The sequence below is a fragment of the Trachypithecus francoisi genome, unplaced genomic scaffold (assembly GCF_009764315.1).
Source record: "Trachypithecus francoisi isolate TF-2019V2 unplaced genomic scaffold, Tfra_2.0 Lachesis_group12, whole genome shotgun sequence".
NCBI classification, from domain to species: Eukaryota; Metazoa; Chordata; class Mammalia; order Primates; family Cercopithecidae; genus Trachypithecus; species Trachypithecus francoisi.
This window is the reverse complement of record NW_022681457.1, coordinates 116,879,726-116,905,366: the sequence shown is the minus strand read 5'-3', so window position 1 is coordinate 116,905,366 and position 25,641 is coordinate 116,879,726. Positions and strand designations below refer to the sequence as shown.

Below are 25,641 nucleotides of genomic sequence, written 5' to 3'. Positions count from 1 at the left end.
GCCACCTGTCAAGTTAAAGGGAGCACCATCCACCTAAGACCACCCTTATTTCTGCACCAACTGCAAGGGATCCCCTAGACCACCCTCAGGTTTGATCATTCACTGGAAGGACTCAGAACTCACCAAAAGCTCTCATACTCACAGTTGCACTCTATTACATCAAAAGGATACAGATTAAAATCAGCCAAGGAAGGAAGGGTATAAGGCATAGTCCAGGAAGGTACCAGACATGGAGCTTCCACTGTCCTCTTCCCCATGGAGTCATGAAAAGCATGACTTTCCTGGCATTGATGTGTAACAGTACCCATACAGCTCACCATAGCCCCAGTGTTCAGAGTTTTTATTGTGGCTCCATCACACAGGTGACTGTCCAAGTCACTGCCCTCCCTCTCCAGCTCCTCCAAAGTCAGCTGATACCACGTGACCCAAAGCCCCCACCCTAAGTCACATTGTTGATCTTTCTGGCACAGCCAACCCCTACCCTAAACCTATCCAGTGTGGCCAACACCTACCCTAAATCATGTGGTTAGACCATTCTGTGACCCAAGGATCCCAGGCAAACAAAGAAACTCCAATCAGGCATGATATTCCAAGGACTTAGAGTTCACCTCCCAGAAGGTGAGGACAAGAGCCAGACCTCTCTTTGGGCAAGGTTAAATTCTTTCCTACACAAAATGGCACCTTCCCACTCCTCCGCACCCACCTGCTCGGACCTGCTTCTCCTACTCCTCACCCCAGAGACCAGATTTGTTTTGGTATCTTTATCAAGGGAGGACAGTGTTGGTGTGTGTCTGAGGTGTTTGTTATTATTTTTAAAGCATGGCTCCTACACAGATCTTCTGTAGTATTCAGCAGTTCTCTGGGGACAAAGAGCACATTTTATTATGAGAAATAGTTTGGGTGAATACTTTGTCGTCTGCAGAAAATATTGTGCAAAGCTGCAGTTTTCCTGGGTGGAGATGTGAAATTAACTAAATTACAGATCAGTCCACCTAGAATGTGAAATTAAATGAGAAATTCCAGGAGCCTTTGACTGCTAAGGTGATTATTCTAACATATGATTCCAATCACCTTTTTAAATTGCTCACCTGTGCCATGGTCCACGATGCCGTGAAAACAACACTGCCTCCTGTCTCCATCCTGCAGACGGCACCCCTGGCTCAAGCAATGCTCTCCTCTCGGTCAAGTGTCCTCCCGACAGCTCCATTTGCTGTGCAGGGTTGTGAATGGCTCCATTTGAAGCCACCAGCTCCCTCCCTCTGGCCCTCTCTGCCATCTCCCTCTCCTACGCTGGGGGCTGGGAGGCTGAAGGAAACCCTAGAACAACTGTCCCCTCCTCAATGGCTGCCCTTCTCCAACAAGCTTCTCTTCCTCTCCTCAACATTGATGGGAATGGATCTGACCTTGCCATTAGTGCCCAGCTGGGTGCATACAGGGATCTCTGAGCCAGGGCGGGGACCTGGGGAGAGAGCGTTCCTGCTCAATAATTCACCCTTAAGGGATAGGAAAGCTACGGATGCAGTATTCAGCCATTTTCCAGGACATTAACAATTCAGTGTAATTCCTAAGGCATAAAAAATGCATCATTGCTCTAATTTTATAAGCTCCATGATGTTTATTATGACATCAGAAGGTCTAGTCTGGGTCACCCAGGAGAGCTAAAGTCAGGAGAAACCGGTAGATAGCTCTGCACTGGGCCTGCACAGAGGTGCTATGGAGCCAGCCCAGAAATGCTGCAGACACAGCCCCCAAGAGGTGGGGCCTGATGCCCTGGAAGCCCCCAGCACTCTGGAACTTGGAAATGACTGAATGCATTCATCATGAGTCTTTACACCCCTCCCCTGGAAAGCAGCAGGCAAGAGCGAGCTCTGAGCACAGAGAAGAGGGCACGGTAGGGAGCCTGAAGCTCCCAGGCCCCCAGTTGCACTCAAAGACATCATTCCTCCCCTGGCATTCTCATTTTTCCATTCCCAGTAAGAGAGTGAGTGGGTGATCATTTTTATATTTGATGAAACGCCCTGGCATTATTCCAAGTCACTTAAAAGTGAGATTAGACCAGGAGGATCATTGGGTGGGGCTGCGTTTCTTGTTCCCACTCTGGAGACAGAGCATGATCCATGGTATTTCACTTTGGACATGGGTGCTTCTTAGACCCTGGGGGGCAGCAGAGCCAAGCAGGGGACAGCTTCCACTTCATGGTTCCAGAGCCAGTGAGGTGCTGGCCTGCATGGGACTGTGGCTGTACCGTGAGGGGTCACAGTGAAAAAGTGACTCAGGGTGCCAAAGAGAGATCAGCAGGGGTAGGGGCCGTGCGTGTGCGGGCGGGGGCGTGCGTGTGCATGACACGTCTGCACTTTTCCCTGGCCACTTTTTTTTTTTTCTAAGTAATGTCACTTAAGCACCAAAGGTATCTGCAAATCCTCCCTGAACTAAATATGTCAGCTCTGCCTCCCCTGGTGCAGGAGACGGCTGTCATTTAAAATACACTTGCACATAATTGCGCCTTCCTTTGTGATTGCTCTCTCTCCTGTTGGTAACAGCTCATCTCTTCATGACCTTGGTGCTTATTATTCTTAGGTAGTAGCTAGTTGCTTCCCTAAAAAGATAACTTTCCAGCTCTCATTTTCTTTTTTTTTTTTTTTTTTTTTTTGAGGCGGAGTCTCGCTCTGTTGCCGGGTCTGGAGTGCAGTGGCCGGATCTCAGCTCACTGCAAGCTCCCCCTCCCGGGTTTACGCCATTCTCCAGCCTCAGCCTCCCGAGTAGCTGGGACTACAGGCGCCCGCCATCTCGCCCGGCTAGTTTTTGTATTTTTAGTAGAGACGGGGTTTCACCGTGTTAGCCAGGATGGTCTCGATCTCCTGACCTCGCGATCCGCCCGTCTCGGCCTCCCAAAGTGCTGGGATTACAGGCTTGAGCCACCGCGCCCAGCCCCAGCTCTCATTTTCACAGGTACCTGACAGTGGCTGTGAGAATGGTGATGTCAAAATGGCTTTCTTGTAATGTAAATGCCAGAGTCTTTTGACTCCACTGTTGCCTACGAGAGAGCACACTTGTTTCTCTTTAATTAGATCTCCAAGTTTTTGTTTGATTGTGTTTTTGTTTGGTTTTTTGTTTGTTTTGAGACGAGTCTTGCTCTGTCGCCCAGGCTGGAGTGCAGTGGCTTGATCCCGGCTCACTGCAAACTCCACCTCCCGGGTTCACGTCATTCTCCTGCCTCAGCCTCCCGAGTAGCTACGACTACAGGCGCCCACCACCACGCCTGACTAATTTTTTGTATTTTTAGTAGCGACAGGGTTTCACCGTGTTAGCTAGGATGGTCTCGATCTTCTGACCTCGTGATCCACCCGCCTCGGCCTCCCAAAGTACTGGGATTACAGGCGTGAGCCACCGTGCTCGGCCTTGTTTGATTGTTTGTTTGTTTTTTGAGATGGAGTCTTGCACTGTCGCCCAGGCAGGAGTACAGTGGTGTGATCTCGGCGCATTGCAACCTCCACCTCCTAGGTTCAAGCAGTTCTCCTACCTCAGCCTCCCGAGTAGCTAGGACTACAGGCACCACCACCACGCCCAGCTAATTTTTTGTATTTTTAGTAGAGATGGGGTTTCACTGTGTTGGTCAGGCTGGTCTCCAACACCTGACCTCATGATCCACCTGCCTCAGCCTCCCAAAGTGCTGGGATTACAGGTGTGAGCCATAGCGCCCGGCCAGTGTTTTGTTTTGTTTTTTTAAATAAATCTTACCTGCTTTGTAAGAAAGCCACACTGGGACAGCTTGATTTAGTGTCTTTTTTGAGAGTGCTTTTCTGATTAAAATGCCCGTTTCCCACTGTGACTCTACTGGGCTGTAGGGTACATGGCATCCTCTTTGAAGGCTCAGTGGGGTCTTCTGCCTCATGGAAAAGTTGACTATAGCCCCACAGGACCTCATGCTGTCTCAGACTTGAAGACTGGGGTCTCCTGAGCACCTCTCCAGGAGCTTAAGAAGGGTTGGACCGTGAACAGGGAGCCATAGAGGAGGCCGTGGCAGCCCACACACTCTGCACGGGAGGATCTGTGAGCCCTTAGCCAGGTGAACGGGTGCATGGACATGTGGGAATTCTTGCTTAGAAGAAAGAGCCTGTATTGCTCTACTGGTGCAGGCTGGACTGGGTGGGACCTGTGAGTTAAACCAGTGCATGCTAAGAGGTCTGGGCCTGGGTCTTCTCACCCCAGCTACTCCTGAATGGCTACAGAGTAAGATTCAGTTGGAGCACCTCTCTTGTATCTGTGTGGGATTACTCAATCTGCCTAGGGCATCCTGGCCAGCTCCCTCACCCAGCTACTGAGCACACAGGAAAGGCGAGCTCATTCTAACAGCACAGGGAGGAAACTGGCAGGAAGGCATCTGCCACCTCGAAAGATCTGGAACATATCCTGAGGAAGACCCAAAGTGGTGGTGACTTCTGGGTTCTATCCCCTGAGCCCTCACTGAGCACCCACCAGGCCCTGGGCTATCTACTTAAGTTTATTATCCGATTTCATCCCGGCTGTATTCCAGATCTTTCCATCCCCATTCTATTGACGAGGAACCTGAATCTTAGAGGGGTCAAGTGACTTATCCTGTGTCACACAGCTGGGGATTCAAACTCAGGGCCATCTGACATTGTAGCCAAGTGGGCACTTTTTCACCATGCCTCCCCACCACCTGAACTGATGTGGGACGATCCACCCTGTAGTATCCTGCTCCCCTTCACAGCGGAGATGTCTCTGCATTTCCCCCACTTTAATGGGGAGAATAGCTGTGTATTTTATCATCCAACATGTGTGTAATAGTGAGGACCTGGTAGGGGTTACTGGGGGGATGGATGGGCCTGTGTCAGCCAGCAGGGTGAGTTGAAGGTGGTTTCACTCCGCTTCTTTGGATTCTTTTCTGCATTATGTCCATTAGGAGAAACCTGCCAGGTCTCGGGCTGATGGCTAATGCATCTCTTCCTCCCTCCATATTAGAGCTGGCACCTTCCCAGGATGACACCAATCATGGCATGTCCTGGTAGCAAACACCTTTTCTCCCCACTATCCTCCACATCACTGTCAGGGCCAGTTATCTCTTGCCAGCCCAAAGCTGAATGGCTCAAAGTGATGAGAATGGGTACGTTCTCTTGATGCCATGGGTTGGCCAGGCTCATGCAAGCAACTGCACTCATGGGACTGATGATTTTAAGCCCAGAGTCCCTGCAGCTGAAGCACAGGGGGCACCTGCTCTGTCAGGTCATGCTGGCCATGCACCTGACCCCCCAACATGGCCTTAGACCTGTCCCTTCAGCAGCAACAATGGATTTGGATTAAACAGGATTTTCAAAGAATTATGTTGAGACTCTAGTCCAGGGTATCCAATCTTTTGGCTTCCCTGGGCCACACTAGAAGAAGAAGAGCTGTCTTAGGTCACACATAAAATGCACTAACACTAACGATAGCTGATTAGGTTAAAAAAAATTACACACACACACAAAATTCATAATGTTTTAAGAAAGTTTATGAATTTGTGTTGGGCCACATTCAGAGCTGTCCTGGGTGGCATGTGGCCCACTGGCTGCAGGCAGAACAACCTTGCAGTGTAGTCTAAACTGATTTTACAGAGGAGGAAACTGAGGCACAGGAAGGGAAAGGAGTTTGCCATACAGGTAATTCTGGGGGCGGGGGTGGGGGGCGGAACTGGAACCAGAGCCCAGGCTGCTGACCCCAGGCCAGGACCTGGTCCCCCACCTCAGCGCCTCCTTCTTCCTGGACGGCCCAGGGGCCCTGACAGGTGCAGCTCAGCTGGAGATGTTTGAGGCTCTCTGTAAAGCTCCCCCTTGCCCCTGAATCAGCCAACCATTGTGATCTGCAAGGAGAATCCCAAGTTCTGAATGCTGTTCTCACCAGGATCCCCAGCTGTCAGGGACAGCGTTATGGCCAGCAGGGACTTCACAGACTCACCCTCGGCTTTTTCACGACCTTCAGAAGCACCGTGAGAAACTGCCTGTCTTCTGACACCTTCTGCCCTGTGCATCACCATCGTGTGACTAGGGCCTCCCCTGTGCCAGTCTCATCTCCTCACCGAGTAGTCATGGGACAGGGCCTGTCTGTTCACATTCCCCTCCTGCCACTGTACCCCACATAGGCCCAGACCGACTCACTGGGAGGATCAGCCATCAGACTCTCCTGACCTGGGCCTAGCTTTTCCCGTCGGTCAGTCTTCTTTTCTCAAGTTAAATCCATCGATTTCTATTCTATACTTCTTCATTCTCTTTCTCTTCTCCTTTGTCTATGTGTGTGTGTTACAGCTTTATTGAGATATAATTAGCATACCATACAGTTTACCTATTTGAAGTACGATTCAAAGTTTCTGAGTTTTTCACAGGGCTGTGCAGTCATCACCACAAACTAATTTTAGAACATCTTCATCCCCCAAGAAAGATCCTGGCACCCATGGCAGGGTCACTCCCCATTCGTCCTCAGCTCCCCCACCACCACCCTCCCTAAGCAACTATTGATCCATTTTCTGTCACCATAGTTTCCTAATGTGGACATTTTCTATAAATTATATAATATAATGTATGGACTTGTGGCTGGCTTCTTGCACTTAGCATGATGTTTTTAAGGTTCACCCACGTTGTAGCATGTATCAGTACTTCGTTATTTTTATTGCTAAGTAAATGTCCATAGGTATGAACATCGCTTTTCATTCTCTTGGATATATACCTAGGAATGGAATGGCTGGGTGACATCATAACTTTATGATTAACCTTTTGAAGAACTGCCAGACTGTTTTCCTAAGTAGCTGTGCCATTTGACATTTCCACCACCAGTGTATAAAAGTTCAAATTTCTCCACATCCTTGCCAACACTTGTTATTGTCTTTCTTTGTGATTATAGTCACTTAGTGGGTGTGAAGTGGTATCTCATTGTGGTTTTGCTTTGCATTTCCTCAGTGATTTTGATTTCCTCAAATCAAATGCTGAGCATCTTTTCATGCCCTTATTAGAGATCTTCTTTGGAGAAATGTCTATTCAGATATTTTGCCCATTTAAAAAACTGGTTCTTTACTTTTTGTTTTTGAGATGTAAGAGTTCTCTTTATATTCGAGATACAAGTCACTTATGAAATATGAGATTTGCAAATATTTTCTCCTTTTTTTTTTTTTTTTTTTTTTTGAGACGGAGTCTCGCTCTGCCGCCCAGGCTGGAGTGCAGTGGCTGGATCTCAGCTCACTGCAAGCTCCGCCTCCCAGGTTCACGCCATTCTCCTGCCTCAGCCTCCCGAGTAGCTGGGACTACAGGCGCCCGCCACAGCACCCGGCTAGTTTTTTGTATTTTTTAGTAGAGACGGGATTTCACCGTGTTAGCCAGGATGGTCTCCATCTCCTGACCTCGTGATCCGCCCGTCTCGGCCTCCCAAAGTGCTGGGATTACAGGCTTGAGCCACCGCGCCCGGCCATATTTTCTCCTTTTTAATGAAATGTCTTTACTTCTTGATGTTGCCCTCTGAAGCATAGATGTTTTCAATTTTGATCATGTTCAATTTATTTATTTTTTCCTTTGGTTGCTTGTGCTTTTCATGTATTTAAGAAACGATTGCCAAATCCAAGGTCATGAAGGTTTACTGCCATATTTTTTTTTCTAAGAGTTTTGTAGCTTTACCTCTTATATTTAGGTCTTTGATCCACTTTGAGTTACATTTTATATATGGTGTGAGGCAGGAGTTCAACTTCATTCTTTATCATGTGGATAGCCCACTGTCCTAGCCCCATTTGTTGAAGACAATTCTTTCCCCATTGAATTGCCTTGTCAGCTTTACCTGTGGCTTTTAAAAATGTTTTCTACTTCTTCAAGGCTTAAAGATATACTGAATATGCATGTTGCTCTTATTTTTAAATTGTCACTTAGTTTGAGCAGAATCCTGTGAGGTTTTTTTTTTTTACTGGAAGTTGATATATACAGAAACATCTGATTTCTTATCAGACAGGAGAGGTTAGATTATGCTGCAGTAACAACAAATTCAATCTCAGGACTGGATTTCTCATTCATGCTACAAGTCCAACTACAATTGCTAGGGAGGGCCCTACTCATCATGGTCACACAGGGGCCCAGGCTGGCAGAGGCTACCTCTTCCTATAAACAAGCTTGCACAATTGCCAGGGCTGGGGGAAAGAATGTGGTGGGCAGGTCACTGGTTCTTAAAACTTCTATCTGTAATAATACACACCAGATTTACTCATGTTTCATTGGCCCAAGAAAGTCACATGGTCACATCTAATTTAAAAGGGTTCAGGCCAGTGCAAAGCACCCCCAGGGATAGCAACCAGAGATATTTGGTATATAATATTAATGACTACCATTTCCCCAGCGTGTACTGAAATGTAACAGGTGTAGTGTAATGAAATCGGTTGATGTGGATTTTCTGTTGTGCATCTTGAACTTTAGTCATTGTAGTAAAATTCCTTTGTAGAGGTTGAGGCTGCATCAAGCCAAGATCATGCCATTGCTCTCCAGCCTGGGCAACAGAGTGAGCTCCTGTCTCAAAAAAAAAAAAAAAAAAAAATTCTTTGTAGAAATTTCCAGACTGTTCTGTTAAACAAATATATCTACTTAATGGTAAGAGTTTTTAGGTGCTTGGAGTAGGGCAGAATGAGCACAGGCTCTGAAGTTGAAACCCAGATCTACTGCTTTCCAGCTGTGTGGCTTTGAGCAAGTTAGCTAACTTTTTGAAGCCTTTGTCTTACCCTCTATGGAATATCCTACTTGCAGGAGAATTAGCAGCAGTGTATGTGAGTGCCTAGCACAACAGCAGGCAGATAACAGGCATCCAACAGACTGAAGTTCCCTTCCTCCTCCTCTGCAACAGGATCCACCCCCTGGGTTCATCCTGAGACCCTCAGCAGGGTTAGGGCCGATATCAACTCCCTGTATCTGCTCCCCCCGTCCTTTTTGAGACAGGGTCTTGCTCTGTTGCCCAGGCTGGAATGCAGTGGTGTGATCATGGCTTACTGCAGCCTCAACCTGCTGGGCTCAAGCAATCTTCTCACCTCAGCCTCCCAAATAGCAAGGACTACAGACACACACCACCACACCCAGCTAATTAAAAAAAAAAAAAAAAAAAAATTCTAGAGAGGGGGTCTCACTATGTTGCCCAGGCTGGTCTTGAAATCCTGGGTTCCAGTGATCCTCCTGCCTCAGCTTCCTAAAGTACTGGGATTACAGGTGTGAGCCACTGTGCCTGGCTGTATCTGCTTTAAGGGACAAAAATTGCACTTGACCTCGGTACTGCCAATGGACTCATAACTGAGTAACGTTTTCTTTTTCTCTATTTTACAAAACAACCCAGGTATACTCAAAGCCCCATAAAAACCCAGTGTAACAATATGCTTGACTCACGCGCATGCCTTACTCTCTTATTTTCTAACTTGGAAGAAAGAACACGAATACCACAAGGAACCACCTGTGGAGATTCAGTTCTAGGGCACTGGCAGAGCTCGGGGCTCGCCTCAGGAGCACCCAGCTCATCCCACCCTAGCTCTGACTTTCCAAGACAGGGACCCAAGGAAGCCTCCTGCTCCTGTGGTGCAGTGAGGACTCAGAGTGGTAGGCACTCCAGGAGAAGAATGAGCCCAGCTGAGGAACAGTACCAGGACATCCCCCATGCAGAAACATCACCCCAGGCTCCTCACCCCAACCCACTCAGCAGGGCTCAGCCAGTGCCTCCTGGGCTGCTGCAGCCATGACCCCACCTGTCTCACCTGCTCGGCAGAGGTGGGGCTGTGGAGGAAGGGTGAGGTACCCCTGAGGCCCCTCCTCAGAGAGCTGGGATGCCAGGACTGAACCCTGTGTCTGCCAAAAACAAAACAAAACCAGGAAAAAGAACTTCCCCACCTGAGAGAAAAGACTGAAGATTTCTTCTCTTTAACTGGGTTTCAGGTGCCTGAACTGGATCCAAATCACCACCAGTTCCCTGGCACTTTAGAGTACAGAGGAAGGCGCTGTCTCTCCTGTCAGCCTCCACCCCTGCTGGTCTCTTCCTCACAAATCCATTCAGAGCAATTCAACAACCATCAACTGAGCACTTACAGTGTGCCCCACCAGCACTGTGCAAGCTGCTGGGATAAGTCAGCCTTTGTTCTTGTTCTCAAGGAGATGAGGGCTGTCTTGCTCTTAGTGAAAAACAACTTTTAGAAACACTTTTCATTAATGTATGATGGACATATGGAAAAGTGCGCATATTCTAAGTATGCAACTCAATGACTTTTCACAACTAAACCAGTGCCCAGGTCGAGATTAAAACAGCACCAGAAACCCAGAAGCCAGCCCCACCTCCAGCCACTTCTCCTCACCCCCAAGTACCCTGTTTTGGCAAAGCTGGCAACGGTAGCTAATGTTGATTGAATGTACATCAGTGCCAGGCACTAGTACATGCACGTTCCACCTACTGATTCCTTTAACTCTTGCACTATAGCTATGAAGGCACAGACAGTGGGGAACACAGCTAGCAAGGAGCCCACTCTGAACCCAGGGGGTTGGTTTCCTGAGCCCATGTGTCCGTGATGACTACCCTTTCATTGCCACCCTGGAAACAAACAGAACCCACTCACTGTGTACTGCAACACCAACCCATAAGAAAGCTGGAGGTTCGGTTCTGCCCAGAGCGTCAGGAAAAGCCACGGAGGGTGGCCAGATTTGAGGTGGACCTTGATGAATGCATAGGAGTCTCCCTAGCAGATAAAGGGGAGCAGGTGCATAGCAAAGTTGGGGGGGGCGTGCAAGGGGTCCTGCGTGGTGACCCGGGGGGCAGGCGAGGGGTAGAGACAGGTGCAGTGGGAATGCTGACCTAGAGCAGGATTGGAATATGTACTGGGGCTTTGCCAGGACAGGCTTCAGAACAGGCGATTAACTTGCTCAGGTTTACAGTGGGTGGCAGCCCCCAAGGGAAGCCATGGACGATCTACCGGCACAGGCAGGGCCCAGCTTGGTCAGGGTGTCCTTCACGCGGCCTCTAACAAGCGATTCCTCATTGGGTGTACAGGCTTAAGGGCTCTGCAAATGTTGGGGTTGTTTCTGTGTGCGTTTGGGTAGGGTCAGAAAAGACTCCGCCCCCAATTTCGAGACACCTTTTTACCCAGATGGCAGACATGGCCGATTTTACAGATATTTGACTCTATATATATCTATATATCTGTATCTATCTATATATAACAAAAACAAAAATAGGCGGTCTCATCACAAGTCTTGGGGTCAGGCACTTTCCCTGTGCGAGGCCGTGGGACTGCAAACAGCACAGGGAAAGAAGCAAGCTGAATCCGCTCGGGACGCCTGAGCCTCGATGAAGAGGTGCGGCTCGGGGTTTGTAGCCCGGGCGAGAGGCCCTCACGCAGAAGTCCCCATGTGCGCAGGGCTGGAGCTGGAACTTTGGAACGCGGAGGTTAGACCCACAGGGTGGGCGGAGGTCCGCACTCCAGCTAAGGGGGTCGAGCGCCGCACTCCCCCAAAGCCGGAGCCGCCGCCACCGCCCCCGCCCACCGTCCTTCGCCCCCCCCTGGCCCTCCCCGGGTCCTCGGGCCCCGGCCCCCTCCTCCTGCCCGGCCCCCGCGCTCTCCAGCTCGTTGCGCAGCGCCGGCTCCTCCCGCCCGCTGCATTGCAGACGCCGCCGCCGCAGGGCGCGCCGGGGCCGCGCAAGGAGCCCGAGCCCGGGAACGCGGGTCCTCGGCGCGGAGCTTCGGGCGGCCCCGACGGCGCGGGGAGCCAAGCAGGGCGGGCGCGGGGCGGCCCTGCGGGAAGGGGAACGAGCGGCCCGCGCGGGGCTCCTGGGGCCGTCGGCCCTGGCAACGGGTGCAGCCGTCGGGCTCCGAGCCGTCCCGGCCTCGAGGGGACCGTGGCCGCCCCCTTCGCGGGCCGCGCTGAGCCGGGCGGGCGGAGCGGCGGGGACCGCGTCGCGAGGAACCGGGGCCGGGTCTCGCGCGGGGACGCCCGCGGCGCGCTCCGCCCGCACCCTCCGGCCGGGCCCCAGCCGTCCAGCGCGGCTCGGGCGCAGTTCCGGCGCAGTCCCCGCGCCGAGCGGCTCCGCGCCCCGCACCAGCCTCTGCCCGGCTCCGGGTGACGTCGCGTCCTCCCATTGGGCCACGCGGTCTGGGGGGCGGGGTCGGGTCCGGTGAGCTCACCGCCGCGCCCCGCCATTGGTCCGGGCGGCGCACTCGGGCAGTGGCGGGGAGACCGCGGTACCCGGAGCCCCGCGAGTCGTTCTAGCTGCGGCGAGTGGAGCTGAGCGGGCGCGGGGCCGGGCGGGGCCGGGCGGGGCGCGGGAGCCAGTGAGCGGCGGCTCGGCGCAAGCCTGACCGAGTGGGAGCCGAGCTCAGCAAGTCCGGGTGAGTGCGCGGCGGCGCGGGGCTAGGCGGAGGGCGCGTGCGGGCGAGGGCGGCGGCCGGCGGGGGCGCGCGCGGGGCGGGGGCGGGGCCGAGGCGTGGGGGGCACGCGTGCTCGCGGGCCGGGGGCGTGGTGCACGCGCTGTCACGCGTGTTTCTGGTGCGAGTGTGCGGTGCGGGGCCAGGCCGGGAGGGCGTGCGCGGGCCGGGAGTGTTTACGCGCGGCGGGGAGGGGCCGCGAGGGTGCGCGCGTTTCTGGCGCGAGTGGGGGGTGTGCGGATGCCGCGGGCCCAGTGTGGGGGGTGTGTTTCTGGGGCGAGAGTGGGGACTGAGTGTGAGGAGCAAGGGTGAGGGGCTGCGGGGAGGGTGTGCGTTTGGCCGAGGAGTGGGTGGGAGACACGCGTGGCCATGCCGCGAGGGTGTGTCGACGCCTGATCCTGCGTGGGGCCTGGGGCTGTGTGTCTGGAGTGGCCAGGCGTGAGGGGCGCGCGTGTTTGTGCGAGGGGCGTGTGCGGCAGGTGTGAGCCACGCGTGTCCGGGCGCGCGCGCGGGCTGGATGCGCTTCTGGAGCGGGGCGCTCACGCGCGCGCGCGTCTGTACCGGAGCGAGAGCGGGGACGAGCGTGTCGGGCGCGCGCGGGGCTGGGCTGGGGCGGCGTCGGGGGACGCGGGATCCCGGCCTGCGGCGAGTGAGTTCGGGGCGTGCGGCTTCTCCTCGCAGAGGGCTTTTGGGACCCAGCGCCGCCTCCTTCCCGAGGCGGGGGCGCGGTGTCCCTGGGCTGGCAGGTGCAGGGCGAGGTGCAGGCACAGCCCTGCGCTCCTCAGAGGGGTGCGGAATCGGGCGGCGGGGGACTGTCTCAGCCTGCAGCCCAGGGGAGCGGAGGGACGCTCGATTCACCCGCGTGCACAGGGCAGTCCCGAAAGTGGATGGAAGGCTCGGAGCAACTTCTGAGAGCTTTTGCTTCCCTGCAGGCTGGCGACCGGAGAGCGCTTTCCACGCGCAGATGGGCCTGGATAGACGCTCGGGGTGGCCCTTTCACATTTTCGGAGCTCTGGTGATCTGGTTTCTAGGTATTGCGCCTCTTTAGAGGTGGCGCTGATGGCATTCTGGTGTTTGAGACTTTTTCGATCTCTGTAGATTACTGCAGACATCAAAAACATTTCCCTATAAATCAGGTATCAGAATAGATTTCTGAAATGATGATATTCTTGCAGACTGTTTTCTTAATCAGTTGCCTCACCAGGGAGGGACGACAATTTTAAAGTCCGTTTTCTATTTTGCCCACTTTTACTTGATACAAGCTCTCTTGACGGCCTGAAGTATCTAATCCCGGAAGCCGACTCAGTAAACGTGAGAGGTGCCCTCAGATAACTACAGAAGTGCCTCCTGTGTTTGGTTGCTTGAATGAATGCATTATATTTTTTCCACCAGTGAGGCTTTTAAAAACTTGTACTCCCAAGTTTTATCGATAAAATGTTTGGCTGTACATACAAGGAGTCTTTTTCTGTTACTACCTTGAGGAACGGAACTGTTTCGTTTCCCTACAGAATCTGTGTCTTATTGAGAAACTAGTGCCGGGAACCGGATCAAGAGAAATGCATTATGCAGAAGCACTTTTCCTGCTGTGTGTTTAGAAAAAAAAATAGTTATTATTCCAAGACCAGAATTAGACACTAGCAAATTTATGTTTCTCTTTTTCTTTGTATTAGATTTAGAGAGTAATAATGTTTAATGTTCTAGAAAATAGCATTTACTTACAGCGTATGCATTTTCTAACTAAATGTAGCCTAGTAGTGGAAAGAAGCAGAGAACTGCTGTGTATTCCTGAGGGACCTTGATGAGGTCGTCCTGATTAATTATAATCTGAACAACTCAAATGGAAATACAGTATTTCATGCACTCGTTAATAACAGTCTTGTTTGTATTATTTAAGGATTTGGCTTTGGTGATACCCTGGTGGACACATTATTTCAGGCTATTCTTTTTTTTTTTTTTGAGACGGAGTCTCACTGTGTTGCCCAGGCTGGAGTGCAATGGCATGATCCTGGCTCACCACAACCTGCACCTCCCGGGTTCAAGTGATTCTCCTGCCTCAGTCTCCCGAGTAGCTGTGACTACAGGTGCGCGTCACCATGCCCGACTAATTTTTGTATTTTTAGTAAAGATGGAGTTTCACTATGTTGGCCAGGCTGGTCTTGAACTCCTGACCTCGTGATCCACCCGCCTCAGCCTCCCAAAGTGCTGGGATTACAGGCGTGAGCCACTGCGTGCGGCCCAGGCTTTTCTTTAGTCTTCTATTTAGGACTGAACTGGCCTTTACTAAGAGCTGTTATTGCTGCCGTATATTCATGGGGAGCTGTTCTAGAATCCAGTACGTGAATAACAAGTGGAACTAAGAATTATTTACTTCATATGAGAAAGACAGTGAAGTTAAAGAATTGGTTGACATGAAAGTTTCCCAAGTGAAAGGTGTGAGGCTCTTTTGAAACAGGTTTCACTCTGTCGCCCAGGCTGGAGTGCAGTGGCACGATCATGGCTCAGTGCAGCCTCCACCTCCCAGGCTCAGGTGATCCTCCCGCCTCAGCCTCCTGTGTAGCTGGGACTACAGGCACACACCACCATACCCGGTTAATTTGTATTTTTTGTAGAGACAGGGTTTCTCCATGTTGCCCAGGCTGGGCTCAAAATCCTGAGCTCGAGTGATCCACCCACCTCAGCCTCCCAAAGTGCTGAGATTATAGGTGTGATGGTTGGAGAAGTCCAGATGTGATGTATTGAATTACATTAAAAGCCACATGTTAATATTAGTCACATGTAACATTTCAGAAGTGCTTGTTAGCCTGCTGGGTGACACCACTGCGTAGTGTCACATCATGTCATGGGGATGTTGGTATTCATAGTCATGGAGACCTTCAGTTAGAGTCTTACCCTCTTCTTGAATGAATTGCCCTAAAGTCAAATGACCATCTTTTCTTTGCTGTTCTCTTATGTGACTACATTTGGGTTAACATGACAGGCAGACAAGGAGATGCCTTCACCATCAGAAAATAGTTACTCTTCACCCCACAAGCAGTATAATAAGTGACTCATTAAAACCATGGTATGATACCTTGTGAATGGTAACTTTAAAAATAGGGCCCTAGAGTCGGAGCTTGCAGTGAGCTGAGATCCGGCCACTGCACTCCAGCCCCGGCGACAGAGCAAGACTCCGTCTCAAAAAAAAAAAAAAAAAAAAAAAAAAAAAAAGGGCCCAGTGTGGTGGCTGACACCTGTAATTCTAGCACTTTGGGAAGCTGAGGCAGGTGGATCACTTAAGCCTAGGAGTTCAAGACCAGCCTGGGCAACATGGAGAAACCCCATCTCTACAAAAAAATACCGAAATTAGCCAGGTGTGGCCATGCATGCCTACAGTCCCAGCTACTCAGGAGGCTGAGGTGGGAGGATCACCTGAGCCCAGTAGGTGGAGGTTGCAGTGAGCTGTGATTGTGCCATTGCACTCCATCCTGAACAGCAGAGTGAGACCCCATCTCAACAAGAGAAAACAAAACAAAAAGCCAGGTGTGGTGGCTTTCACCTCTAATCTCTGCACTTTGGGAGGCCAAGGCAGAAGGATCGCTTGAGCCCAGGAGTTCAAGGCTGCAGTGAGCCGTGATCATGCCACTGCTCTGCAGCCTGGACAACAGCAAGACCCTGATTCAAAAAAAAGAAAAAGAAAAAGACAGTGGAGGGGGAGAATGCCAGTATGATCTTGTTTAATGCTTCATTTCCGTAAAGTTCCTTTCATAGACTAACTGAAATTTTAGTTTATAAAGTATCGTGATCCCTGTAATTTGTTTAATTTTATATCGTCTTGTAAATATTGAAAATAGAGCATAGCTTTAGACATGATGTGAAAAGACTGGTCAACTCATCTTTGAAGCATCCACTATACATCCGTTGGTTAGCAAATTAAAACTAATAAATTAAATATTGCTTTGAGGAAGATAAGGTATAAGGAGTTTAATGAAGGTAAATATGTCTAGGAGTTAAAGTGCTGATCATAAAGCTACATAATGTTTTTGTAATGTGGCAAGTGAGGATAAGCCATGTAAATAAATGTATCCATTATATTTAATATTTATCAACTACTAAAATTAATCAGTCTCTCCATTTTTTCACCTTTCTTGTTTCACCTGACTTTCACCACCCCATACATCATATTTCACTCTCCAGCTGGCCTCGCCCCATCACCAGCCACACGGCATGAGTCCTCTGTCACACGCAGCCAGGCTGGTGTGCTGGTGTGCCTACCCTCACGCATACTCCATGTTAAATTCTGTCTCTTTTTTTCTCTGAGCCTCACTCAAGTCTTATTAATGAAGCTTTTCTTCTCACCACCCAGATTAGATTAACAGCCGTTTATGGGGTGTGGAGGGGCGGCACCTAAGCTGTATCTTCTCCTATGCCTACCATCATGCCAGCTGGGAGTTGAAGTTTCATGAATACTGTTAGTTGGCAAAGAAATTATCCAGCGTGATGCTACTCATTGGATAGGGTGAGGAGACTGTCACGAAATGTGTTTCTTCAAGCCCAAGACAAACCTGATCCTACTCTGTGCCTTCATGCCTTCGGTTCAGTCTTGCCTGTTGGTCATTTAGGCACAGACTCCAAATGATCTGCCATGCAGGTCAGTTCAAGCAGGAGTGAGAGGAGTCGAAAGTCAATCTATGTGAATATGAGTCTGAGGCCAACTGGTGGATGTGGGTTTTCACATAAGTGGTCTTGAGGTGGCCCTAAAAATCCTGGACACTACCCGTGTAAAATAGGCCTGACATCTGAATCATTTTCCCAGACTTCGAAGATTGGCCAGAAGCCACTGTCTAGGGATGTGTGTAGGTAACAGCTGTTTTTTTCAGTATAATACAGCAGGATGGGCACTGGGTGTTCCAGCTCCACCATTCACTCAGTGAGAAGCCTGACATAAATTACCTTGTATCTCTGGCTCTCTTACCTGTTTTCCAAACCCATTAGTGGTTCAGAAAAGCATGGTCACCATCATCAGATTTTAAAATCGGAGTGCATTGCATATAGTAAGAGTAAGTATTGATTTGGGAAGATTTTGTTTCCATATGGGGGAGTGTGTGGTGGCTTCTATTTCTTTCTGTGGACCACAGTTTTAAAAAGTTGAAAGCCACTAGACTGGATATTTCCTAATTCTCTTTCAATTCAGCTGTTCTGCTGTGATTCTCTTCTGTGGTATGTGTCTGTCATGACGCCACATTTAGCAGTCACCTAAGACCTGAAAGAGTTAAGATATCTCCATATGTATGAATTCAACAGATAGTCTCCAGCCAGGCCAGAGCTCAGTATACCTTTCCTTGTCTTACTGAATGGTCAGTCAACATTGAATCAGCGTTTCGAATAAGCAAGACAGTTTATTGCTGCTGTCATTTATCACATGTTTTGTAGAGAAATTGTAATAACATTTGTATACTAAGGTATATTTAATGATATTGAATAGCAATTTTTTATTTATAAGTGGAAGCAGAACTTTTCTAATTATTTAGCAAAAGGATCTACATTTCAATTAATAGATTGACTTTCTATTTACTTTTTTTTTTTTTTTTTTTGAGACAGAGTCTCGCTCTGTCGCCCAGGCTGGAGTGCGGTGGCGCCATCTCGGCTCACTGCAAGCTCTGCCCGGGTTCACACCATTCTCCTGCCTCAGCCTCCTGAGTAGCTGGGACTACAGGCACCTGCCACCATGCCCGGATAATTTTTTTGTATTATTAGTAGAGACATGATTTCACCGTGTTAGCCAGGATGGTCTCGATCTCCTGACCTCACGATCCGCCCGCCTTGGCCTCCCAACGTGCTGGGATTACAGGAGTGAGCCACTGTGCCTGGCCTACTTTATTTTATTTTATTTTTTCAGACAGTGTCTTACTGTGTCACCCAGACTGGAGTGCACTGGCACCATCTTGGCTCACTGTAACCTCTGCCTCCCAGATTCAAGCTATTCTGGTGGCTCAGCCTCCCAGGTAGCTGGGATTACAGGCATGCACCACAACACCCAGCTAATGTTTGTATTTTTTGGTATAGATGGATTTCCCCTTGTTGGCCAGGCTGGTCTGGAACTCCTGGCCTCAAGTTAGCCATCTGCCTCAGCTTCCCAAAGTGCTGGGATTACAGGTGTGAGCCCCCGCACCCAGCCAATAGATCGACTTTAGCCTCTTCCAGCTCTTCCAGCTGCACGTGACAGAGCTCCACCTCAGACTGGCTTATATCAAAAAGGAAACTTGGCCAAGTGTGGTGACTTACACCTGTAATCCCAGCACTTTGGGAGGTCAAGGCAGGAGGATCTCTTGAGTCCAGGAGTCTGAGACTAGCCTAAGCAACATGGCAAGACCTCATCTTTAAAAAAAATTTAAAACAAATAGCTGGACACAGTGGCACACGCCTATAGTCCCAGCTACTCGGGAGGCTGAAGCAGGAGGATTGCTTGAGCCCAGGAGTTTGAGGCTGCGGTGAGCCACGATTACACCACTGCCCTCCAGTCTGGGTGACAGAGCAAGACCCTGTCTCAAAAAAAAACAAAAAGGAATTTATTGACTCTTATGAAGTCCAGAATGAGTGTTGTCTTCAGATAGAACTGGCTGTAGATGCTCAATGATGTCATTAGGCCTCCCCCACTGCCCCCACCCCACTCTCCTTCTTTATGTTAATTTTATTCTCAAGCAGGGAAGGGTCCTCAGTGTGGTAGCAAGATGGCCCACTCTGAGCTCCAGGCTTATTGTCTGCCAGATTACCAGATGTCTCCAGAAAGACAGCTCTTCTTTCCCTGTGGTTCCAGGAAATGTTTCATCTCTTATTGGCCCATCTTGAGTCACCTGTCTAATCTCTTGAATAAGGGGACATGGTCCTCTCATTCATAAGGTCTGGCTCATACACCCCTGCAGCCAAGAATTGGACTCTGTGCCACCTAAACCAGGTGCAGTTCCTTAGTTCAGGCTGCTCTAACAAAGTACCGTGGACAGGTGACCTGTAAACAACAGAAATTTATTTCTCATAGTTCTAGAGGCTGAAAGTCCAAGTGCCAGCATGGTGTGAGGGTCACTTCTGGGTTGTAGACTGCCAGCTTCTTGCTGTATCCTTACAAGGTGGAAAGAGGGCAAGTTGCTCTCTGGGGTCCCTTTTATAAGGGCACCCATATTTAATCCCATTCATGAGGGCTGTGCTCTCAAGACCTAATCACCTTCCAGAGGCCCTACTTCCTAATACCGTCACATTGGGAGTTGGGATTTTAACACAGGAATTTTAGGAAGACATAAACATTCAGTCCATTGCACTCCCCAAGGAAGAAGCAAGGTGCCCTGATCAGGGAAGAAGGAAGGGATGCTAGGGGGGCCGACTGTGAAGGAACTGATAGGTTTTGGTCTTCACACTTGATCATCATAGTCCTAAAGAAAACACCATCCTGAAGCCACAGAAACTCACTATAGGGCTTTCTTCCTTGCTTTTATTCTCATGGTCCCATTTAAAATGAGAAAGAGGAACCAGAACCCATCACCTTTTAGTGAATCTTTAAATGGATATTGACTAACAATTTCCTAGGACCATTTCCAGAAAGTATAGTTCAATTCCTTAGTATTATACACTGTGGTTTGGATTAATCACCACAGAATGTATTTAAATATCCTCTTTTCTAGTGAAAGAAACGATGTCACTCTAGCCAGAACCAATGCCCCTGGCATGTGTGTGTGTGTGTGTGTGTGGTGTGTGTGTGTAAGATGTTTTATCTAATGTAAAAAATAGGAAGTACTTAGCCAAAAACTGATGATTCTGAAAACTTTTAAATCAGTTGAATAACATTTCCCAGGAAAACAGTGCAATAAATGGCAGGTAGGTTCCCAGGCTAGCCTGAGAACAAAAACCTTGTGGGACCCACTATAGATACTCTGCATTTGCAGGAGCAAAATAATTAAAATAATGTGTGTGCACGCATATATACGTACTATAAAACATAGAACTACATAATCTATACAGTCTGTCAATAAATAACATACGAGTATGTGTTGCAAAACAAGTGAAAGAGTGAACCTCACATTTATGTATTACGTGATGCTGCTTAAATAAGGAAATATATAAAATAACTTTGGTAAATGGAAACAGTTTTGGTGAAGATTCTTAATTCACAGGGTAGAACTCAATAAAGTTGGATAAAGTAAGTAATAAATTTATTGATAACCTAACTCCAGCATTATTCACTGTAATTATTATTATTATTATTTTTTTTGAGATAGGGTCTGACTCTGACACCCAGGCTGAAGTGCAGTGGCGCGATCTCAGCTCACTGCAACTCCCACTGCCCAGGCTCAAGTGATTCTCCCACCTCAGCCCCCCAAGTAGCAGGGACTACAACTGTACATCGCTGTGCCCGGCTAGTTTTTGGACTTTTTGTAGAGACAGGGTTTCATATGATGCCCAGGCTAGTCTTGAACTCCTGAGCAGTCCACCTGCCTCACCTCCCCAAGTGCTAGAATTACAGGCCTGAGACACCAGACCCAGTTCAATCTTACTTTTTATCCCAAATGGAACAAAGAAAGAGACTGAGAGAAATCTTTCTGAGGTGCCTCAGATAATTAAAACAAGGATAGTCCATTTTCATACCACTATGAAGAAATAGCCGAGACTGGGTAATTTATAGAGAAAACGGGATTTAATGAACTCAGTTCCACATGGCTGGGGTGGCCTCACAATCATGGCAGAAAGTGAAGGAGGAGCAAAGGCACGTCTTACATGGCAGCAGGCGAGAGGATGTGTGCAGAACTCCCCTTTATGAAACCATCGGATCTCATGAGTCTTATTCACTATCACGAGAACAGCATGGGAAAAATCCACCTTATGATTCAGGACTGGGTCCTGCCCATGACTCATGGGGATTATGGAAGCTGCCGTTCAAGATGAGATTTGGGTGGAAACACAGCCAAACCATATCAGGAGACGGTGGGTTAAAGAAGTAATTCTGTAGGCCAGGTGCGGCGGCTCAAGCCTGTCATCCCAGCACTTTGGGAGGCCCAGACGGGCGGATCACGAGGTCAGGAGATCGAGACCATCCTGGCTAACCCGGTGAAACCCCGTCTCTACTAAAAAAAAAAAAAAATTAGCCGGGTGAGGTGGCGGGCGCCTGTAGTCCCAGCTACTCGGGAGGCTGAGGCAGGAGAATGGCGTGAACCCGGGAGGCGGAGCTTGCAGTGAGCTGAGATCTGGCCACTGCACTCCAGCCTGGGCGACAGAGCGAGACTCCGGAAGTGATTCTGTCTGTCAGAGGTTGTCTGAAGTGGAATTGACTGACCACAGACAGTGAGCGAGGGAGTCTCCTGAGATGGGAGAGAGGTAATGGTAGTGGGGAGACGTTGGGTCAAACCATCTCCCACACTGATCTCTGGGTGGCATGCACTGTACATCCACATAGTTTTATTGGAGTCTACGCTAGGCTGGAGTAGCACCTGAGCCTGATGAGAAAGAGAGGAAGAGGAAGAGTGTGGACCAAGACTTTCCTAACTCAGAGACTGTCTATATCAAAAAGGTATCCTTAGGGCTAGTTTCCTTCCCAAACTCTTCCGTGGGAACGTTAGTTTCAGGAAATGCTTATAAGAACTGCCCCTCACCCCACAAAAAGGTTCACATAAGTTTAGGAAACACATCTGCTGTTGGTGATTATCAGTGTATAGCGTGTGTTAGCATATTCAGGTTCAGAAAAGTCTTCCCTTAATGAAGTGTAAATGTGTTTGTGTTTCACCTAGTATTTCCAAAACATCTTTGATAAAACATTTTGTGTTTGCTGATCAATAGCTGATGGGAAATGTTCCACAGAATGCAACCTGGGAAATGCTTCAGTAGATAGACCGTAGTCACAACATAGTTCTGAGGCTGTGGCATGGTTCTATGAGCCCTCAGAAATTGAATGCAAGATATTATATGTACGTGTGTTTCTAGGAGAGGATTCACAGTCTTTATAATTGTCAAAGAGCCCCTGAACAAAAAGCATAAGAATTGTTGTTAAAGGCTCTTTTCTAGCAAGGGAAGTTCACTTTCTCTTAAATTTCTCTCATCTGTATGTTTCATATCAGCATAGGGGATATTGCCGGTGAGCACTGCAGTCACTTGGGTCCACACTGAAGAGGCCAAGTTATGAACAGGGGCTGAGTGGTTTCTTGATTATTGTGTTTATGGTTGAACAGATTTTAAAATTGGCAGCTGCTCTCTTTCCACCAAGAATTGTGGAAAGATATTATCTATGCAGAACACCGACTTTTAGTCAAACTCCAGATACATTCATTTCTGAAAACAGAAGAAAATAACATGTTACTTCATTGCAGTAAGGAGACTTCTTTAAAAGTGAAGGCCCACTGACCTGCAGAAGAGAATGTTGAGAGTGATTTAGTCGTATGCAACTTAAAACCAACGAACTATAGAAAGCTTTTCCTTAAAGAAATTTAAAATATCCAAATCATCTATGGTCAGATTTAGAAATCAGCATATATTCCTCTGAATGGTCTACCCTTAAACCAATTCATCAGAGAGTTGTGAAGTTGGACCTACATTGAACCTTTGCTGAATTGCTTTGATGAAATGGTGCTTTGGTATTCTTTAATACCAAACAGTAATAAACAGTCACTTGAAACCTAGTAGTCCCTTTGTCACAAGGATGTTGGAATCTATGAAATCACAGCATCCTTTTTTTTTTTTTTTTTTTTTTGAAGACAGTCTTGCCTTGTCGCACAGGCTCTGGCATTAGGGCACAATTTCGGCTCCCTGCAGCCTCTGCCTCCTGGGTTCAGGTGATTCTCCTGCCTCAGCCTCCTGAGTAGCTGGGACTCCAGGTGCGTGTCACCACACCTGGCTAATTTTTGTATTTTTAGCAGAGATGGAGTTTCGCCATGTTGATCAGGTTGGTCTCAAACTCCTGACCTCAGGTAATCTGCCCGCCTCGGCCTCCCAAAGTGCTGGGATGACAGATGTGAGCCACCACGTTCGGCCCACAGCATCCTTCTTGTTAGGACCTATGGGAGAAATTTATTTCAGATCTTAGTACCAAGGAAAGTCATGCTATCCAAAGCAACTGACGTAGTGTGATCTTGAAACTCACTGCCCCCTTTTTGCTTTGTTTGCTACATTCAGCCCAACTTGGGACTCACATTTCACTATTTTAGAGACTTTAGTCTGTGTTTTCTGTGAAACGGTTTTACCGGAGCTTGCTTTTATTCTTGTCTCTAAAATCATGAGTCCTGACTTTGCCTAATCTGCTGTTAATCACAAGTATTTTTGTTAGCCACCTCACACAGGATTGTTACCAGTTAAGTGAGAGCAGGGAGGGAAATAAAGAGGCTCAGGGGGAATGGGCTGGGACAGGGAAGGAAAACTAGGAAAAGCAGGGAAGAGCAGAGAACAGACTAAGGAGCGTCTGGAGGTATTAGGGATTCAAGAGAGAGGATTCTCAGAAACGGTGCACAGTGCCACCGGAGTTGGCTATTAACGTTTTGTTCCATTATTTAACTGCTCCCTTAACCACTTGGGGGGTTTCTGTAAGGATCTGCAGATTGCGTAGCCCCTGAAACTGGATGCAGTCAAGCTGCATCCCACAGCCACACACTTTTTAAAAAAAATTTATTTATTTATTTTGAGGCACGGCCTCTCTCTCTGGGCCAGACTGGAATGCAGTGGCACAATCATGGCTCACTGCAGCCTTGAACTCCTGGGCTCAAGTGATCCTCCCGCCTCAGCCTCCCAAAGTGCTGGGATTACAGGTGTAGCCACTGTGCCAACCACATCCCCCTCTCACAGAAAGCACACTTAAGTGTTTTGCTTTTCTCCCTAATCCAAGGGATGCTTTAATGCTGGTCTCAGTAATTCATGTATTTGTTCAGGCCTCACTGATTTCAAATTTGCAGAAATTGAAGGATGATTCTGGTCTAGGGGTAGGGTGCCAAGGGATACTCACAGGAACTGAGTGCCATGCCAGCATGGGAGAGCAGTCCTTGATGTATTCTGACATGGCATATGGAGCCGAGACGTGAAAGAATCCTCACAGACATCGTGACACTCTTCGAAAGAAGCTTAAGGACTAAATATTTTCTAAAACCCTGTGCTTTCCTTGGGGAAATAGTTTGTTTCTGAATAAAATATTTACGTGGTATATTGACTTTTTAAAAATACGTCTATTTATCAGAAGGGTCTATGATGAATTATAAAATTGTTTTGCTTTGTTTTATTTTGTGTGTTTTTTTTGTTGTTGTTGTTTGTTTGTTTGAGACGGAGTCTTGCTCTGCCACCCAGGCGGGAGTGCAGTGGCCAGATCTCAGCTCACTGCAAGCTCCGCCTCCCGGGTTTACGCCATTCTCCTGCCTCAGCCTCCCGAGTAGCTGGGACTACAGGCGCCCACCTCGTCGCCCGGCTAGTTTTTTGTATTTTTAAGTAGAGACAGGGTTTCACCGTATTAGCCAGGATGGTCTCGATCTCCTGACCTTGTGATCCGCCTGTCTCGGCCTCCCAAAGTGCTGGGATTACAGGCTTGAGCCACCGCGCCGGCCCCTTTATTTTGTTTTTGAAACGAGGTCTCACCCTGTTGCCTGGGCTGGAGTGCAGCAGCATGATGGAAGCTCACTGTAGCCGCCACCTTCTGGGCTCATGTGATCCCCCCATCTCAACCTTCAGAGGAGCTGGGTCTACAGGCACATGCCACCATGCCCAGCTAATTTTTTTATGTTTTGTTGAGACAGGGTCTTACTATGCTGCCCAGGCTGGTCTCCAACTCCTGAGTTCAAGTGATCCTGCTGCCTCAGCCTCAAAGTGCTGGAATTTCAGGCATGAGACACTGTGCCCAGCTAATATTCTTAAATCCTTTTATCTATTAGGACCTATTTTATTAGCCCCTACTAATAAAGATAAAGTATTGGACAGATATTTTATCCAGAATGCAGCTATTTATTTTAAAATATATACATTTCTTTCTACTAAGTTGGGAAGGACTTGTTTACCTATATGTTTTCCAGATTTTATAGCACTATGAAAAATATTATAATTAATCAACTTACGAGTTCTGGAGCAGAAGTCTGTGTAGAATCCAGTGTTTAGAAAAGTACATATTTTTGAAACATCTTGGGCTTTAACTCTCACAAGTTAGCAAGACAGTTAGGACCATTTGTGCAGATGGTCCCCCTACAGTTAGTTCTGAGAGCCAAGCCTTGCCAACGGCAGTCCTAAATAACGTGTGGAGAATGCGTTTGACACAACTA

At 48.6% G+C, this 25,641-nt stretch overlaps 1 protein-coding gene across 19 annotated transcripts in view; it reads left to right on the top strand.

Moving 5' to 3' along the window:
* CAMTA1 (calmodulin binding transcription activator 1) overlaps window positions 1-25,641 on the top strand; it is a 975,525-nt gene that overhangs the window by 896,898 nt on the left and 52,986 nt on the right. For 6 of the 19 annotated variants that reach the window (XM_033228551.1, XM_033228550.1, XM_033228549.1 and 3 more), the window contains exon 1: window positions 12,203-12,367. The exons of 12 other annotated variants lie outside the window; for them this stretch is intronic. The gene's annotated coding sequence lies outside the window, so the exon portion shown is untranslated. Of the gene's footprint in view, window positions 1-11,829; window positions 12,368-25,641 lie in introns of those variants that run through there. One more of the 19 variants, XM_033228544.1, reaches the window with a different exon arrangement.